General features: G+C 37.1%; 1 protein-coding gene and 1 long non-coding RNA gene across 4 annotated transcripts in view; both read right to left on the bottom strand.

The window, feature by feature from the left end:
- LOC137236957 (protein anoxia up-regulated-like) overlaps positions 1 to 19,332 on the bottom strand; it is a 1,647,042-nt gene that overhangs the window by 621,650 nt on the left and 1,006,060 nt on the right. The window lies entirely within an intron of this gene.
- LOC137240190 (uncharacterized) lies at positions 7,372 to 7,902 on the bottom strand. Its single transcript, XR_010949624.1, has 2 exons — positions 7,822 to 7,902; positions 7,372 to 7,763 (listed from the first exon to the last, which is right to left on the bottom strand). It is a non-coding gene; the product is annotated as an uncharacterized lncRNA (long non-coding RNA).

Below are 19,332 nucleotides of genomic sequence, written 5' to 3' on the forward strand. Positions count from 1 at the left end.
GGCGGTATGCCAGAGGGATTAAGGGAATTTAAAAATTCAGTTGGATAGTATACGCCATCTTCATTATTAAGAAAAGGGATGATAAATGGATTTTTTCATTTTGTACCAAACGAGAAAAAAAATGTACCAAATCATCCAAAAATGTACGAAAAGTCTTCGGATGCGAATTTGAACCAAACTAGAGTTATATTCTGCTTCTTTATCCAAAAACTGTTTTTAGTCAGGAAACTTTCTAACACAAACAGGGAAATATGATTTATGGAGAAATACTTTTCCAGTAAAAATAATAAAACAAGTTTATCCATTGAAGCGTACAATTATGTACATACATAAAAATATTTCCTTATACCAGTAAGGAACATAAAATTAATATTTAAAAAAATAACAGCTGCATTCAATGCAAAAACCATTTCATAAAAACATTTTAGGTACAAACGAGATAGATTCAGGTATAAAAGTTGACAAATTGTTGCCTACATTTATACTAATAACTCATGTTTCAATCACTACATTAACATTTCTTCTTCTTTGAGATCTTTAAGTACCTCAACAACTGCCTTTGCAGATGCCGTTCGGAGTCGGCTTAAAACATGTAGGTCCCGTCCGGCCAATTTATAGGGAAAATCAAGAGGAACACGACGCAAATTGGAAGAAAAGCTCGGCCTAAAATCTCTTCGGAGGATAGCGCGTTACATTTATTTTTTATTTAATAAAGTACTACAAAATTGTATATAAATATATTTAGCATAGCTCTTAAGCCTTGCTTGCACTCCGCTTTTTGCTCCCATCATAACCGAGCAATTGTCGGCAGTGAAACCAATAATTTTTTTCAAGTGGTATTGAATGGTCTTTAAAAGATTTAATAATGGCATTAAAATACTCTGCGTGCTACTATCGGTCAAAGGTATCAAATCTAAAAATCTATCAATGCACTTTTTATCAAAAATTCGAATCGAAACTGCCAAATTTTTTGATATACATATATCAGTCGTTCCATCTATTATTAGAGAGTAATAATTCTTCTGACAAATGCCATTATGGATTTACTATTTTCTGGCCCTGTTGTTTGAGTTATTATTTTCTGTGTTTTAATTCTATTGATGCAAAATGTGTTCACAATTTTAGAATCAGTTATGTTATTTTTCATAAGCATATTTAAATGATCCATAATTGCAAATGGCAAATTGTGCTCGGCAACAAAACAACTTAACTATGTATTTTCTTCGAAAAATTAAAAATTTGTTTGTACATTCAGAGTAGAGCTTACGATTTCTTCTCGAATACAAGCGAGATTTTTGAGACCCGAGAAATCGAGCCAATGAATCCATTGAATTGAATGCCGAGAAGCTCGCGAGTCTTACGAGTATTTCGAGACTCGAGAATCTCGCGAGAATTTAAAGTCTCGCGAGAATTTAAAGTCGAGAAGCTCTCAAGTATTACGAGTATTTCGAGATTCTCGAAAAAGTTCGATAAATCGTAAACTCTAATTGAGAGCTGCGTTGCAAATGGCTTGAATTGTAGTGCTCTATTTTACAAAAATGTACCAAATGTGTCAATGTAGTATCTACCAGCGTACTTTCGGGAAGCGAAATGTACCAAAAAAGTACAAATGTACCACGATTATCATTACTGATTAAGAACAGTGTCATTTGATATATACTCTTTAACTTCGCCAGGAACTCTATCAAGAATTATGTTTTTATTTCGTCTACAGTCTTATTCCTTGATGAAAAGATAGCCCGTTCGCATAGCCAAGAATATGGCTTGCCAGATAGCTCTTCAATATTTGGGTAAACTTCTGATATTAATTCGCTCACGTTATGTACCACATTCCCAAGCTTTGAATCTACTATAAAGTAGCCGTTCTCAGTCAAAATTTTACCATCTCCAATATCTAATAAATTCTGGGGAAATGTAATTATAGTTCTGTTAAGATGCGATCTCATCTTTGTTCGCAGACACAATTTTTCGCGTTGAATCCATAATAACGATGATTTGAAGCACGATTTAACAATATCAGCTCGAGTTCCTTTCGCCACTACTGGCAAAGTCTGACGAAAATCCCCTACAAAAAAGATTGTTATCCCACCAAAGGGTTTGTCGTTTGATCTTAGGTCTTCTAATGTACGATCTACTGCTTCAATATGTGCTCGGTTAGTCATTGTACACTCATCCCACACTATAAGAAGTGCCTCGTGTATTCTTTTAGCCAGTGACCCGTTCTTTCGAATGGAATAAACCATTTCCTCTTGGAGGGACATGTTTAAGGGTAATTTAAAAGTGGAGTGGGCTATTCCACCACCAGATAAAAGAGTCGCTGTAATTCCCGACGATGCTACAACCAGCGCCACGTGACCTTTACATCTGGCATATGCGAGAAGAAGATTAAGTAAAAAGGTTTTTTCACAACCAGCAGGAGCATCTAAGAAAAATGCTTGACCTCTTTGTTTTCAATGCTGTCAACGACTTTATCATATGTCAGCTACTGATCCGAAATCATTTTCGATATATTAGCATGAAGGTGGTCATTTAAATAATTTAAGTCACATGGGCACCTCAGGATTGTCTCAAGAGGAGCATTCAATAAGTTCCACATTTAACGAAGGATTCATGTTTGAGCGAATAGATGTTTGGTCAGCTTCAGAAATAAAATAAATTTGTAAGTATTTAGCAACTACATCCGGGTTTGACAATAATGTTCCAATGAGGTGGTATACCTGCCCTTGAATTTTGTATGTCGGCATGAAATTGCCTTCTCTTATCTCATGTGTACCAAGAGACGTCATATGAAGTAAGCTGTTGTAATTTCTTGCATTATTTAGAAAATGCTTTGGTAAAGGATGATTACAAAGAATTGGGAATTTTAGCGGATCCGGTGGCCCCTGAAGATTAGAAATAATAACTTTACCTCCCGCACAGCAAAGACCTGGCGCCTCGCTACTCCATTTTTTCGCACCGCAATCTACACAAACTACATTCATTCTTCCTATTTGACGATCCCTTGAACTAGGATAATCTATATTTGCATGGTAATCAAACGCGCATCTATTTCATTTCATTTCATTGTAAAACAAATAAGCCCGCACCCGTTCTTCTACACGATATGAAGCAGCCGTTAACGTATTGTGAGGTGTTTTCCGGGATAGTCTCGTTCGCACTTTCGGCATTTTTCAATTCGTAAAAACTAACTTTCACCGATTTTAATTATTTTAAGTTATTTTTCAAATCCACACACATCCGCTACATAAATTCTCACAAAAGTAAAAAATTCTTATATGCAAATATTAACTTTCAAACCAAGGGCGTAGCCAGGATTTGATTTTGGAACGATCAGGGGGAGGGCAATCCAATTTAATGTTTTTTTTACGAGGAGGAACGAGGAGGAAGCATCGAAAGCCTCAAAGGTAGTGTGGGACTTTGACCGCACTAAACCTCCTACTGTCTGAGTACCATATACCCCCTGTACCACCATCAAGTATTCCGTCGGGAGGTAGGTTGAGCACTAAGCTCTACGTCTGTCGGGGACAGGTTGCGCAATTCCATCCAATTTAATGTCAAGAAAAAAGAAGCAATGAATTATACAAGTGCCAATCGGCGTGGATCTTGTGCAAATTGTTCTAAAACTCTGATTACCATATCATTTCCTTCATCCTTGACCATTTTCCTATATACACGCATCATGCATAATCCTAAAAAATTAATCATATTCAACATTACAATCCGAGAATAACTTTTGGATTTTCATCACCTTTCTTACAATTCAAACGATTTTCGACCATCGTTGAGCGAAGTCAAGGCTTTACTCTTTTCAACGTGCTAAAGGTCCGTTCTATGGAACTTGTCGTACACAGGCCCGACGACAGGGGGGAGGGGGGCCTGAAGGGGTCATTTACCCCGGGCTTTGGAGGGGCCCGGAAATCTCAAAATGCTATCCAAGTTTTTTGCTTACGGAAAATAAACAAACCACACCTTTAATCACCTTTAGTAGATAGCAATCATTTTATATTTCAACAAATTTTATAAATCTCTTAACGTGTCTGCACCCCGCATAAGGTGTTGTTGGTTTTTGGCGTCGGCTTTGTAGCATAAAGTTGAATTCGTTTTCTGTTGCAGAAAAAAAATTTGGCATGATGCAAATTCTTAGCGATATACATGTATGTATGTATGTAAGGAGCGATACGCCGAAAACAAACGAAGCAAATTTTGATACATGGATTAGGTTCCAATACCAGAAAATGCGGTTCAATTTGTCGGCATCCGAGAGTTTAGGAGATGAAATGATCCACTTGAAGCGCATTTACTTACCAAATTTGAACGAAAATCTGTCACCATTTGAATTGTTGAATGCTATCTGTGCTCTAAATCTAGCAAAAATTTTACCTAACATTTATGTTGCTCTACGCATTTTTTGCAACATACCTGTTACAGTAGCTAGTGCTAAACGTTCAGTGTTCTTGCAAGGATAAAGAACTACCATCGATCATGTTCAACTCAAGAATGCCTTACAGGACTTGGCATGCTCTGTATTGAAGCACCAATAGTTAGGCCAGGAAATCCCACTTGTGTTCATTAAACTCTTTTAATATACCAAATTACTACCAAAAATATTTGTATTGCAATTTAAAGAAATTTATTTCATACAATTAATGCAATATTTAAATAAAACTTTATAAGTAATAAACTGTAATTATTTTGTCATTAGTTTTCACACCTCTATTCACCAATTTTTAAAGTGTAATATTTCTCGCAATCAATATAATAATTTATTTTCTTCAAATATATAATACTTTATGAAAGATATGTATATTTTTATGTAAACATATTTACTGATATGTAGATCTGTCTGAATATGTAGATAAATTAAAGTTCGTAACTATATATTCATTGAATATAATATACATGTATGCATGTATACGCTTAAATATACATGTATTACAAATGCATATAAATATGTAAAAGATGGTAATTTTGATTTTGAGAATTTGTTCATTTTAGTATGGGGGCCCGTATTTTTTTGTCCCCGGGCCCGCATTTTCTCTCGGCGGCCCTGGTCGTACAAGGTAACGCGATAGCAATATACAAAACAAGCTTCGTCGTCTATAAAACATTTCCGTTTCTTGAACGACATCACACAGGTGTAACTTATGAAGATCTTCACCTTTTAAGGTTTTGTCCTTCCAAATACCACAATTCGGCCTCCGCAGAAAAACTTGTAAGACCGTAAAACTGAATAAAATTTTCTGTTGCTTTCTTGAAGTCTTGGAAATTCATTTTCAACATGTTAGCTCGGTGCAAGTGAAACAATGTATACGCTGGCAAGTTGTCTTCAGGAAATCTTTGCTCCAGTGAGGCGACAAATGAATCTAAATATGGAATTAAATTAGAGCGATGTTTTTTTACGATCCACGTTCCTGGGTTTTTGTAGTTCTAATCCTAGCAATCGACTTAGGATCTGTCAAAAGTTCATAAATTCCAGAATCCGCATTCATTCGATGATATTTTGCTAATTGAATGATCCGTTGGATTTGTTTTCTGCACGAAAGAAGACTCAACTGCTTTGATTGTAAAATATTAACCGCTGGCTCAAGATAATACGAGTATTTGGAAATCAAAGAAAGACATATGATGAAAGTTGATTGAGTGACAGCTGAGTGCAGCTGAAAGGTAGTGGTTTTTGTTGAAGTGTCTCCTTCGAGGGACAGTTCTTTTAATCATTAACGATGCTGACAAAGTGCTGTAGAAAGATCGAAATACTCCTGTATTTCTCTGACCATCGTGTTTCGCAAAAAAGCAGGAATATGTGCAACATATTTCCTTCTGGCGATAAAAATTGATGACGTCCTTTATTGTTGCAATAGTGTTACGAATTTCGGGGACTTCATTCAAACCATTTACTACTAAATCCAATTTGCGACTTGCGCAATGAAAGTATAAAGCTTGAGGATATTTCTCTCTCAAAATAGGTTGCACACCATTTTCTTTTCCTTACATTGTTGAACAACCGTCATACCGTTGTCCTTTAAATTCCATTGGATCAAGTACTCTTTCGCTGATAAAATTATCTATCGCTGTGGCAATTGTTTTGGCATCCATAACGTCTAGTTCAACAAAACCCACAAATTCTTCTCGAATAACTTGCCTTTCTTCATCGTAGAGTCTGATACCAATTGATAATTGTTCATTTCCTGCTATGTCACGGCTTTGGTCCCCCATAAGACTGAATGCTGTAGCTTTTTTGCATCGGTTATAATGTCATCTTGAATAACCTGTCGGCAAAAAGTGATGATTTCATTCTGGATTTGGGGCGAGGTGTAAGTAGCATTGTTTTGTTTTCTTCAAAATGCTGCTTAAGATGCTGATCACCCGCTTTCATTTGGAGGCCGAGTAGGTCATAAAATACACCTTAAAGCATAAAATAGTTTTCGAAGTTTGCTCCAAATCATGAGATATGAGGATAGAAGTAAAAGTTTTGAAACGATAAGCAGTAACAAGGCAAATTAAACAAGGTAGAATTGTCAACTGAAAAATTTTAGTTTTGCATGAATTGTTACTTCAAAAAATTGCAAACAAGTGCATTCACCCTTTGTGGCCTAAGCATGTATTTTGGATCCTACACATGATTCAACTACTGCAGGTTTGCTCACACGAAACACTCGAAATCAAAAATCAGTACGGATTGCTTTTACTTAGCTTTTCTCAGCAGAAATTGTAATAGAAAAGGACTTAAAGTAGTATGTAGTAGTAGTAGTGCTAGCAAATTCGTTAATGCGAGTAGGTTTTCAGAAAATTGTAGATTTGAAACTAAATATTTCGTCACTTTGGCAACCAAGTTTCGCAAAAAAATATAACCAGTTCGGCCGAAAATATGCGAAAACTTCCTTCGTGAGCCCCTTGGAGTCGCTTTTCATCCGAACTAGATGCCTTAAAGAACTGAACAACTGATAATCTGCGTAACTCCGTAAACAGCACAAATTATGAATGTCCCCCACACTGATTTATTTCAGGATTTCACTTATCACGTATGCGCGTTGTTGTTTTTTTTTCAACAAAAGTATTCCAATTGAAAATTTTGTGTGTTTACAAAAAAAAATTAAATTTTTCGGAAGTCAACGGGTTAAATATTTTTTTCATTTGAAACAACAATTCATACAGAGAAGGGAGAACATTCAAGTTCACTATTACTTTGTTTAATATACTTTGAGCAGTAATATTCAGATTTGTCTTATTTACAACACTTCTATTCTATCACAACTGAAAATGAAAAGTGATATTTAGCTGAAGTGATAAAGTTACACAATTTTATATAAATCTGTAATTTAAGAAGCTTCACTGGATGAGTCTTGATTTCCATAATACAAATGCATTGCAAAGTGCGTTACTGAACAGTATAATCAAAATGCGCTTAATTTAGAACAACCAAGTCTCAAATGATGTTTTTATAATGTTGGAAAGGTTTTTTATCAATGATCCTAGAACACTTTGAACATTTTTCGGCGGAAAAAGAACACAATATAAACACAATGTTCGCTTCAGTTTTTTCGAATACTGAAGCCAAGGAGAATACATTGTCAGCCATTCAAATTTAAATTTTCGGCCTAAGTCTTCGACGTCGTCATTAAAATTGTAATTTTCTGACGGTATCCAACATCTCTTTAGAAATTCCATCTTCTCAGAAGTTGATATCTGTGATGAGCGTCCAACACAAAAGCCTAAATCGTGTTATTGATATGCTTCCAAACTTGTTTCATTTAAACATGGTGATACTGAAGTGAAAGAAATTGTTTTAACACGAACGAAGGAATTTGTAGGTAGATGACTAACCTTGACCTTCATCATATTTCGAAGTGCATTCTTTGGGATCGTTCGATGGAATATCTGTTAAATTTTCTACAAATACGAGCAATTATTTGTTATTGAGAAACTTACAATGAATGTTATCAGCATGAAGCTATAATTTTTACCAATCACAATATTCATTAGCATGTATACGCAAGTAATGTTCTAGAACAGTGGCCGAGTGCTAACAAAATAGCTACAAATCTGAAAGTGGTACCCAAAAACGCGTTTTGCACAGCATTTTTGCGCAGAACACTTTTACCCACAAATTTTTTTGTGTGAACAACAAAAACACAACAACCACATGAAAACTTCAAATTGGTTTTGCAAATATCTCGAGAATTAACAGAGATATCGGATTTATGGTTTCGAATTCGAGATGCTGTAGTCAAAACGCGATTTTGGGTACCACTTTCTGATTTTTAGCTACTTTTTTAGCACTCGGCCACTGCCCTAGAACATTACCTGCGTATATATGCTAACAAATTTTGTGATTGGTAAAAATACAAAAAATTTATATCATTCATTCAAACCTTTTGAACATGTAGGCTTCTCTTGCAGACTCAAACAGGAAGCAGCAACTTCTTCAACCCGAGTCGTGGCGGGTTCCACAATCTTTCGTTTTGGTGCTGTGAAGACACAAGTATACAATTTGGGTTGAAGCATGAACAAAACTTTTTGAGGAAGATAAACCACAAATGCGAATCCCTTCAATTTGAATAGTTTTGTGATTATGTGTGGAAATACTGTGACGACTATGAGTGACACTAAGTGATACTCACATCCCTAGCCTGATGCTAAGTAAATAAAGTCACAACAACAATAAAGCAGACAGTCACTTGTATCTATATAAACGAATCAATCATTATGTCTACGCATATGTAGGCACGCGCAGCTGAGAAGCAAAGCACAACCATATGCAGCCATCTTATTTGAGATGCTCCTAAATGTAGGCACTTATAATTGTGGAAGTGTCGCTCACACATACAAGCATGGGGTATGAGAGAAGCTATAAAATCGTGCAATTTTAGTTATAGCTGAGAAGTTTGGGAGCTCATGGACAAAGCTAGTAGATTCTAGAAGATGCGAACGAGGAAACCAGAGAGTATAAAAGGCCGCAGATGTAGAGGCGCTGGAATTCAGTTTGATTTGAGTTGTCAAGCAGTTTCGATTAAGACGATATGTAGCGAGCAATAGCAGTATTATTTTGAAAGTCAGTTTCATTTAAGCTATCAGTTTGGTTATGAAGCCAGGTAGTTGAAAAGTATAAGTTTTATTGTGACGTACTTTAATAAAGGCCGTTTTTCCATTATTCAATATTGGAGTTATTTATTCAACAGTTTAGGGATACGAACTTAGCAAAAGGGCAAATAAGAGGATTTGCGAGTAAATTCGTTACAATTGGTGTCAGAAGAGGAATTGTTAAGTAAATTCCGAAGATTGGGAATACAACTTGGACATGGCAAAGTTCAGTGAATTGAAGATCCAGCAACTGAAAAAGGAGTTGGAGAACCGTGGATTAAATACAACCGGCAATAAGATCGAACTTCAAGCACGGCTACGAGAGGTAATGGAGTCGCAAGGAATTGGTGTGGACGAGTTTGTCTTTTATCCTGTTGGGGACGAAACAACAACAAACATTGAAGAGAAAACCGAAACATCGCAGACAGTTACGAGCACAGACTTGAACATGATATTGGCTGCAATAACTGCTCAAACATCGAGAGTGGCATCTCAGCTGGAATTGCAGGAGACACGTTTAACATCCAAGATGGAAGAACAGAAAACGTATATGTCATCACAATTGGAATCGCAGGAGACACGCATAACATCGAAGATTGAAGCACAAGAGACGCGTATGTCAGAAATGTCGACACAGATTACATCGAAGATTGAAGCACAAGAAACGCATATGTCAGAAATTTCGACACAGATTACATCGAAGATTGAAGCACAAGAAACGCGTATGGCAGAAATGTCGACACAGATTACATCAAAGATGGAGACACAACTGAAAGAACAAGAGGCACGCATAACAGTACAACTCGAAGCGCAAGAGGCGCGTATATCAGCAAAACTCGAAGCGTGTATGGACGAGAAAATAACGCAGTTTGAGGAAAAAATCGAAGCCGAGGTGGATGCTTTGAGAGGTCGTATACAGGAGTTGCAATTAAATCGGCCAACAGTTTCAGCGAGTAATCCAAAGGTAAAGACACCATCCTTTGACGGTTCTGTTCCTTTCCAGGTCTTTAAGCTACAGTTTGAGAAGACCGCAACAGTGAACAACTGGAATGCTGAAGATAAAGTTGCTGCACTGTTCATGGCGTTGAAAGGGCCTGCAGCTGAGATTTTACAAACCATTCCAGAGGGCGAACGGAACTGTAATGAAGCATTGATGGGCGCTCTAGAGAGACGATGCGGAACTGAGCAAAGGAGACAGATATACCAAATGGAGTTGCTGAACCGCTTCCAGAGGCCTGGTGAAACATTGCAAGAGTTTGCGTCGGATATTGAAAGGCTAGCATATTTAGCGAATGCGGACGCACCCGTGGAATACACTGAAAGGGTAAATATTCAGAGCTTTATAAATGGCATACGGGACGTCGAAACAAAGCGAGCTACATACGCAAACCCAAAGCCAACATTCGCAGAAACGGTGTCACAAGATCTGATTCAGGAAACAGCGTCGCTTCTGTGTAAGCTAATTTTAAAAGAACGCCGTGTGGAAGTAGAAAGGCCAGAGTGGGTAGACACAATTTTGGAAGCACTGAAAGGATCTCAGGAGAAGAATGCCGGAGTTATTAAATGTTTCAAGTGCGGCAACCCAGGTCACATTGCACGTCATTGCGATCTTGGTCCTAATAGTTCCAACAATGGGGGTGGCCGTAAACGCAAAGCTGGAGGAAATAAGCAAGAGCATGTCAGATGTAAAGAACGAAAACTTGCCCCGGCTATTGGATGTCCTGTGATATCTGTGTCGCAAATTTGAAGGAAATCAAGCAGTCTTACCGTCAGAGGGAATTAGATCGAGCAAAGGTTGATGGATCGAATGGGCCAAATAATGCGAAATCAAAAGTATCTGCGAGAAAAACACTGGCATTGACAAACCCTAATGGACGCACTAAAACGACTGAAAGAATTTTCCAGAAAGAATGCAAGGGTGGTTTCAAGCCAGCGCGTACTATTGTTGTGAAACTTCAAGACCATACTGATGATGCAAAGTCAATCCGTCAAGATCAATCTCTGCGAAGTAGTTCTTCATTGGCCAAGCAACAGAGTGCGAGGGAACGACCCAGGATAATGAGTAGTAAGATGAAATACAGGTACGACAACAAAAATATTTCGGAGGGTTTCTTGGAGGGAGATTTGGTACTGTTGTACAACCCTCGCGGCGGAAAGGTGTTCCTTCCAAATTTTGGTGCAGTTGGGAAGGCCCGTACAAAGTTGTAAAAAGGATCAGTGATACCATCTACCGCATACAAACCATTGGGAAACCTCGATGTAGAAGAGTGTTTCAATTGGAGATGCTAGCAGCGTTTAGGTCGGGAGATTTGTCTGATCGGGACGATCAGACTTAGGTGGAGGGCAGTGTGACGACTATGAGTCACACTAAGTAATACTCACATCCCTAGTTTGATGCTAAGTAAATAAAGTCACAACAACAATAAAGCAGACAGTCACTTGTATCTACATAAATGAATCAATCATTATGCTACACATATGTAGGTACACGCAGCTGAGAAGCAAAGCACAACCATATGCAGACATCTTATTTGAGATGCTCCTAAATGTAGGCAATTATAATTGTGGAAGTGTCGCTCACACATACAAGCCTGGGGTATGAGAGAAGCTATAAAATCGTGCAATTTTAGTTATAGCTGAGAAGTTTGAGAGCTCATGGACAATGCTAATAGATTCTAGAAGATGCGAACGAGGAAACCAGAGAGTATAAAAGGCCGCAGATGTAGAGGCGCTGGAATTCAGTTTGATTTGAGTTGTCAAGCAGTTTCGATTAAGACGATATCTAGCGAGCAATAGCAGTATTATTTTGAAAGTCAGTTTCATTTAAGCTATCAGTTTGGTTATTAAGCCAGCTAGTTGAAACGTATAAGTGTTATTGTGAAGTACTTTAATAAAGGCCGTTTTTCCATTATTCAATATTGGACTTATTTATTCAACAGTTTAGTGATACGAACTTAGCAAAAGGGAAAATAAGAGGATTTGCAAGTAAATTCGTTACAATACATTGTATACTTTTACTCTTTCAGCCTGGCTTTTACTTGAAAAATTTTAATTGATAAAACTTATTTTGGTAATATTCTAGAGATAATAGTAATATAATAGGGATCAACTTCAAAAACATTTCCAAAAATATCTGGAAAGTTGTCGAAAGAAGCGTTTTGACTTCAGTATTATTAATCCGAAGGCGGGAGTCCAAAATTTTGCTTTGTCAAAAGATACCAAAAAAAAAAAAACTCAAAATGACCCCGGATATATATATTTGTATGCGCTAGTGCACATATGTATTATGGTGGATGTCAAACCCGGCTAAGTGCCAGGTCCCTGACAAAGTTCAGAAAGATGTTGTAGTATCACCCTAATATATATATTTGTACGCTTTTGTGCATATATGATTTCTGGTGGATGTATTTTCTGGCGCCCGCTGGTAATTTGCATTTTTCTGGACTTTCTGCCTTGCGCCATTGCGATTTTATGAAATAGAATAGATTCACCATCCAAAATTTCAGCAAAACTCTGCCCGAATAACGCGTTGGCGCCTCTTTTTGGAATTACCAAGTTTAATTGCAGACTGCAATTTTATAGAAATGTGACTAAATTTAACTAAATGGTAGCCACTGTGGTTAAAAGTGCTAAGGTTATCAGTAGTAAACATCTTACCTTTAAAAAATTTGCGTATGTCCATTTTTGTAATTTATTATAAAACAATTCAACTATTTTTTGTTTTTATACTCAGCTGAGCAGAGCTCACAGAGTATATTAACTTTGTTCGCATAACGGTAATCCGTAACGGCATAAACTAACCGAGATAGATATAGACTTCTATATATCAAAATGATCTGGGTGAAAAAAAGAAATTCATTTAGCAATGTCCGTCCATCCGTCCCTCCACCCGTCTGTCCGTCCGTCTGTAAACACGATAACTTGAGTAAATTTTGAGGTATCTTGATGAAATTTGGTATGTAAGTTCCTGGGCGCTCATCTCAGATCGCTATTCAAAATGAACGAAATCGGGCTACAACCACGCCCACTTTTTCGATATGGAAATTTCGAAAAACCGAAAAAGTGCGATAATTCATTACCAAAGACGGATAAACCGATGAAACTTGCGTGCGTTGACCTTATGACACAAAATAGAAAATTAGTTAATATTTGGACAATGGGCGTTGCACCGCCCACTTGTAAAAGAAGGTAATTTAAAAGTTTTTCAAACTGTAATTTGCCAGTCGTTGAAGATATGATGATGAAATTTGGCACGCACGTTACTCCTATTACTATATGTGTGCTAAATAGAAATTACCAAAATCGGATGACTAACACGCCCACTTTTAAAAAAAATCTTTTTATACTCAGTTGAGCAGAGCTCACAGAGTATATTAAGTTTGATTGGATAACGGTTGGTTGTACATATATAAAGGAATCGAGATAGATATAGACTTCCATATATCAAAATAATCAGGATCCAGAAAAAATTTGATTGAGCCATGTCCGTCCGTCCGTCCGTCCGTTAACACGATAACTTGAGTAAATTTTGAGGTATCTTGATGAAATTTGGTATGTAGGTTTCTGAGCACTCATCTCAGATCGCTATTTAAAATGAACGATATCGGACTATAACCACGCCCACTTTTTCGATATCGAAAATTTCGAAAAACCGAAAAAATGCGATAATTCATTGCCAAAGGCGGTTAAAGCGATGAAACTCGGTAGATGGGTTGACGTTATGACGCAGAATAGAAAATTAGTAAGATTTTGGACAATGGGCGTGGCACCGCCCACTTTTACAAGAAGGTAATTTAAAAGTTTTGCAAGCTGTAATTTGGCAGTCGTTGAAGATATCATGATGAAATTTGGCAGGAATGTTACTACTATTACTTTATATGTGCCAAATAAAAATTAGCAAAATTGGATGAAGAACACGCCCACTTTTTAAAAAAAATTTTTTTTTAATTCAAATTTTTACAAAAAATTTAATATCTTTACTGTATATAAGTAAATTAAGTCAAAATTCAACTCCAGTAATGATATGATGCAACAAAATACAAAAATAAAAGAAAATTTCAAAATGGGCGTGGCTCCGCCCATTTTGATTTAGTGTGTCTAGAATACTTTTAATGCCATAAGTCGAACAAAAATTTACCAATCCTTTTGAAATTTGGTAGGAGCATAGACTCTATGACGCTAACTGTTCTCTGTGAAAATGGGCGAAATCGGTGGAAGCCACGCCCAGTTTTTATACACAGTCCTCCGTCTGTCCTTCCGCTCGGCCGTTAACACAATAACTTGAGCAAAAACCGATATATCTTTACTAAACTTAGCCCACGTACTTATCTGAACTCACTTTATCTTGGTATAAAAAATGGCCGAAATCCGACCATAACCACGCCCACTTTATCGATATCGAAAATTACGAAAAATTAAAAAAATGCCATAATTCTATACCAAATACGAAAAAACGGATGAAGCATGGTAACTGGATTGATTTATTGACGCAAAATATAACTTTGGAAAAAACTTTGTAAAATGGGTGTGACACCTACCATATTAAGTAGAAGAAAATGAAAAAGTTCTACAAGGCGAAATCAACAGCCCTTGGAATCTTGGCAGGAATACTGTTAGTGTTATTGAATATATAAATAAATTAGCAGTACCCGACAGATGATTTTCTGGATCACCTGATCCACATTTGGTCGATATCGCGAGAACGCCTTCACATATACATCTAAGGGCCACTCGCTTTTAAAACCCTCATCAATACCTTTAATTTGATATCCATATCGTACAAACACATTCTAGAGCAGGCATGCTTAACCAACGAAACGATATCATTTCGTTACGATAATCAACGTTAATAAACGAAACGAAGTCATTTCGTTTCGTTTATTAACGTTAAGATCGTCAAATTAACGAAATGATTTCGTTTCGTTTTCTGCCATATCAAAACGAAATCAAATCGTTTATGTTGATTATTAATTTCAAACTATGCTGGCAAAGCTGATTGATGGCGGAGTCATTAAAGGTGAAAGCATTATCCAAGCTGATTGCAACTTTTTTCATGAATTTTGACAGTACGAACATTTCTCAGAGTATTTTTGACATTACCACCAACGAATTACACAAACAAATTACATAGAGTTTGTGTGTGTATGTGCGCTCGTTGTTGCCACCTTACGGCTTCACCATGGCTATAGCATTGCCAGCATAATTCAAACATAAAGTATCACGTTTTCGTTAACGTTTTTAACGTTAACGAAAGCTTTTCGTTTCGGTTAAAAACGAGATACAATTTATCTTGATAATTTCTTTATCGATAATATTTCGAAGTGTTTCAACGGAAACGGTGGAAATTTTTTGATAAACGATTAGCTTAACGTTAAGGTGCATCCCTGTTCTAGAGTCAACCCTGGTCCACCCTAATAGCGATATCTCGAAAAGGCGTGCACCTATAGACCTAATGCCCACTCCCTCTTAAAATGCTCAGTAACACCTTTCGTTTGATACCCATATCGTAAAAACATTCCAGAGTCACCCCTGGCCCACCCTAATGGCGATATCTCGAAAAGGCGTCCACCTATAGACCTAATGTCCACTCCCTCTTAAAATGCTCAGTAACACCTTTCCTTTGATACCCATATCGTACAAACATTCTAGAGTCACCCCTGGCCCACCCTAATGGCGATATCTCGAAAAGGCGTCCACCTATAGACCTAATGCCCACTCCCTCTTAAAATGCTCAGTAACACCTTTCGTTTGATACCCATATCGTACAAACATTCTAGAGTCACCCCTGGCCCACCCTAATGGCGATATCTCGAAAAGGCGTCCACCTATAGACCTAATGCCCACTCCCTCTTAAAATGCTCAGTAACACCTTTCGTTTGATACCCATATCGTACAAACATTCTAGAGTCACCCTTGGTCAACCTTTATGGCGATATCTCGAAAAGGCGTCCACCTATAGAACTGAGGATTACTCCCTTTTAAAATACTCATTACCACCTTTCATTTGATACCCATATCGTAGAAACACATTCTAGAGTCACCCTGGCCCACCCTAATGGCGATATCTCGAAAAGGCGCCCACCTATAGACCTAATGCCCACTTTCTCTTAAAATGCTCAGTAACACCTTTCGTTTGATACCCATATCGTACAAACATTCTAGAGTCACCCCTGGCCCACCCTAATGGCGATATCTCGAAAAGGCGTCCACCTATAGACCTAGTGCCCACTCCCTCTTAAAATGCTCAGTAACACCTTTCGTTTGATACCCATATCGTAAAAACATTCTAGAGTCACCCTTGGTCCACCTTTATGGCGATATCTCGAAAAGGCGTCCACCTATAGAACTAAGGATTGCTCCCTTTTAAAATACTCATTACCACCTTTCATTTGATGCCCATATCGTACAAACACATTCCAGAGTCACCCCTGGCCCACCCTAATGGCGATATCTCGAAAAGGCGTCCACCTATGGACCTAATGCCCACTCCCTCTTAAAATGCTCAGTAACACCTTTCGTTTGATACCCATATCGTACAAACACATTCTAGAGTCACCCCTGGCCCACCCTAATGGCGACATTTCGAAAAGGCGTCCACCTATAGACCTAATGCCCACTCCCTCTTAAAACGCTTAGTAACACCTTTCATTTGATTCCCATATCGTACAACTAGAGACACCCCTGGTCCACCTTTATGGCGATATCTCGAAACGGCGTCCACCTAGGGAACTAAGGATCACTCCTTTTCAAAATACTCATTAACAGCTTTCATTTGATACCCATATCGTACAAACATATTCTAGAGTCACCCTGGTCCACCTTTATGGGGATTTCTCGAAAAGGCGTTCACCTATAGAACTAAAGCCCATTCCCTTTTAAAATACTCATTATCACCTTTCATTTGATACCCATATCGTACAAACACATTCTAGAGTCAGCCCTGGTCCACCTTTATGGCGATATCCCTAAATGGCGTCCATCCATAGAACTATGGCCTACTCTCTCTTAAAATACTCTTTAATACCTTCCATTTGATACACATGTCATACAACCACATTCCAGGGTTACGCTAGGTTCATTTTCCTACATGGTGATTTTCCTTATTTTGTCTCCATAGCTCTCAACTGAGTATGTAATGTTCGGTTACACCCGAACTTAGCCTTCCTTACTTGTTAAGTCAAATTTTAACAAAAAATTTTAAATCTTTACAGTATATAAGTAAATTATGCCAACATTCAACTCCAGTAATGATATGGTGCAACAAAATACAAAAATAAAACAAAATTTCAAAATAGGCGTTGCTACGCCTTTTTTAATTTAATTTTTCTAGAATACTTTTGATGCCATAAGTTTCCAAAGCTCTCAGCTGAGTAGGTAATGTTCGGTTACACCCGAACTTAGCCTTCCTTACTTGTTTTTTTAACTTTAAATCAATGGCAGAGAAACTAAGTCTTCATAAACCAAATCTATTCCAAGAATGTTGTATTCAATTCCAAGTAATTTTAGGTAAACGAATCCAAGTATAAATGTATTCCAAGAATGTTGTATTCATATCCAAGTAATTGTAATAATCATACACTTTCCACTTCAAGAATAGAATTTAATTGTAATAACGACTTGAGAAAAACTATTACTCAAGTAATCATATTTGGACTTGAAATGCTACAGGGTGATCAATTGCATTCAACTTCCAAAATTTGGTACTCCAACTAAAAAGTTGAACCGATAAAAACATCTGTAAACTTTTGCCATTTTTTTTTTACTTTTTTTCGGTAAATTGTTATCGGATTTAGGTGGGAGAGAGGGGGGTTTGCCAAACGCAAAAAATAAACAATTCATCCCACTAAAATTAAAAATGGCAAAAAAAAAATAATAATTGTATAAATAAAAAATTATAAGACTTCATGTATATAGGGGTGGGCACTTGCCCCTCGCCTACGCCCTTGTTTCAAACAAGCAGAAAATCGTAACGAATTTCTAAAACTAAATTCATATATTTTAAATAACAGCTGATAAAGTAACATTATACTTAGTCAATGACATAACGATTAGACAGCCAAAAAAATTGCAATCCTCATTACAAGTAAATAAATGCAGGTGTGCGATTTATCATCTGCTTTCCCGGCGCTTTTGATTCCTCTTCCCTCTGCTGCTTCCCCTAACTCCCTTCTAATTCTACTCCACCCTCGCCTTCACCCTCATATTTGTATTAATATCCCCAAAAATAAGAAATATTCAAAAAAAACGGTTTTGTATAGATGTAACCGTCAATACCTTTTCTCTGATACCCATAATTTATGTATATAAACCTTCTGAGGTTACCCTGGTCCATATTTTCGATATCTCCCAAACCAACTAAGGTAACAAAATTAAAACTACTTTGCATTAATATCCTCGTCAATGCCTATCGTTTGATACCCATATAGTATGAACACATTATAGAGTTATTCTGGTCCACCTGGTCGATATCTCGCAAACTAAGTTGGGTGTTGAAATGAAATCAACTCTACATTAAAACCCTCATCGATACCTATCGTGGCGGCGAAATTCTCCGAGAAAAACACATAACTTTCCATTTATTAAGATTGAGCGGCATATAATTTACATTACACCGAGTAACCAAGTGATTTAAATCCATTTGAATGAAGAAATGTTCTTCAAGAGACGCGTATGATTTGAAAAGTTTTACATCGTCAGCGTACATCGAGATTTTTGAGTATTTTATTGTAGTGGATATATCGTTTATGAACAACAAGAACAGAATCAGACTAAGATGGCTGCCCTGATGATGACCCCAGAAAGTGTATTTTTAAAGATTAAATTTTGCGTACGATTACCAAGATTCGAAGAAATCCAACATATAAGACGGGGTTGAAAACAAAGTTGATCGATCTTATAAATTAACAATGGGTGTGATACTTTGTCGAAAGCTTTACTGAAATCGGTGTGAATGCTTTTTCTAAATCCATTAGAAACGTGAGTGGTAAATTGGTGATAGTTGATTTGCCCTTACAGAAGCCATGTTGCGAGCTTGCAATGGGGGAAATAGAGAACGATAAGTGTTTGGTAACAATAGCTTCAAATAACTTTGGGATATCGCCTAACTTTTCTATGCCCCGGTAGTTTTCTATTGAAGACCTGCTTCCATTCTTTGAAGCGGGATAAGAAAATATTCCTTCCACACTGTTGGGAAACCATATATTAATGATAAATTAAATAAATCTGTTAGCGGATGATAGATGTATGCAGCACATT

This window comes from Eurosta solidaginis, chromosome 1, assembly GCF_040869045.1.
Source record: "Eurosta solidaginis isolate ZX-2024a chromosome 1, ASM4086904v1, whole genome shotgun sequence".
NCBI lineage: Eukaryota > Metazoa > Arthropoda > Insecta > Diptera > Tephritidae > Eurosta > Eurosta solidaginis.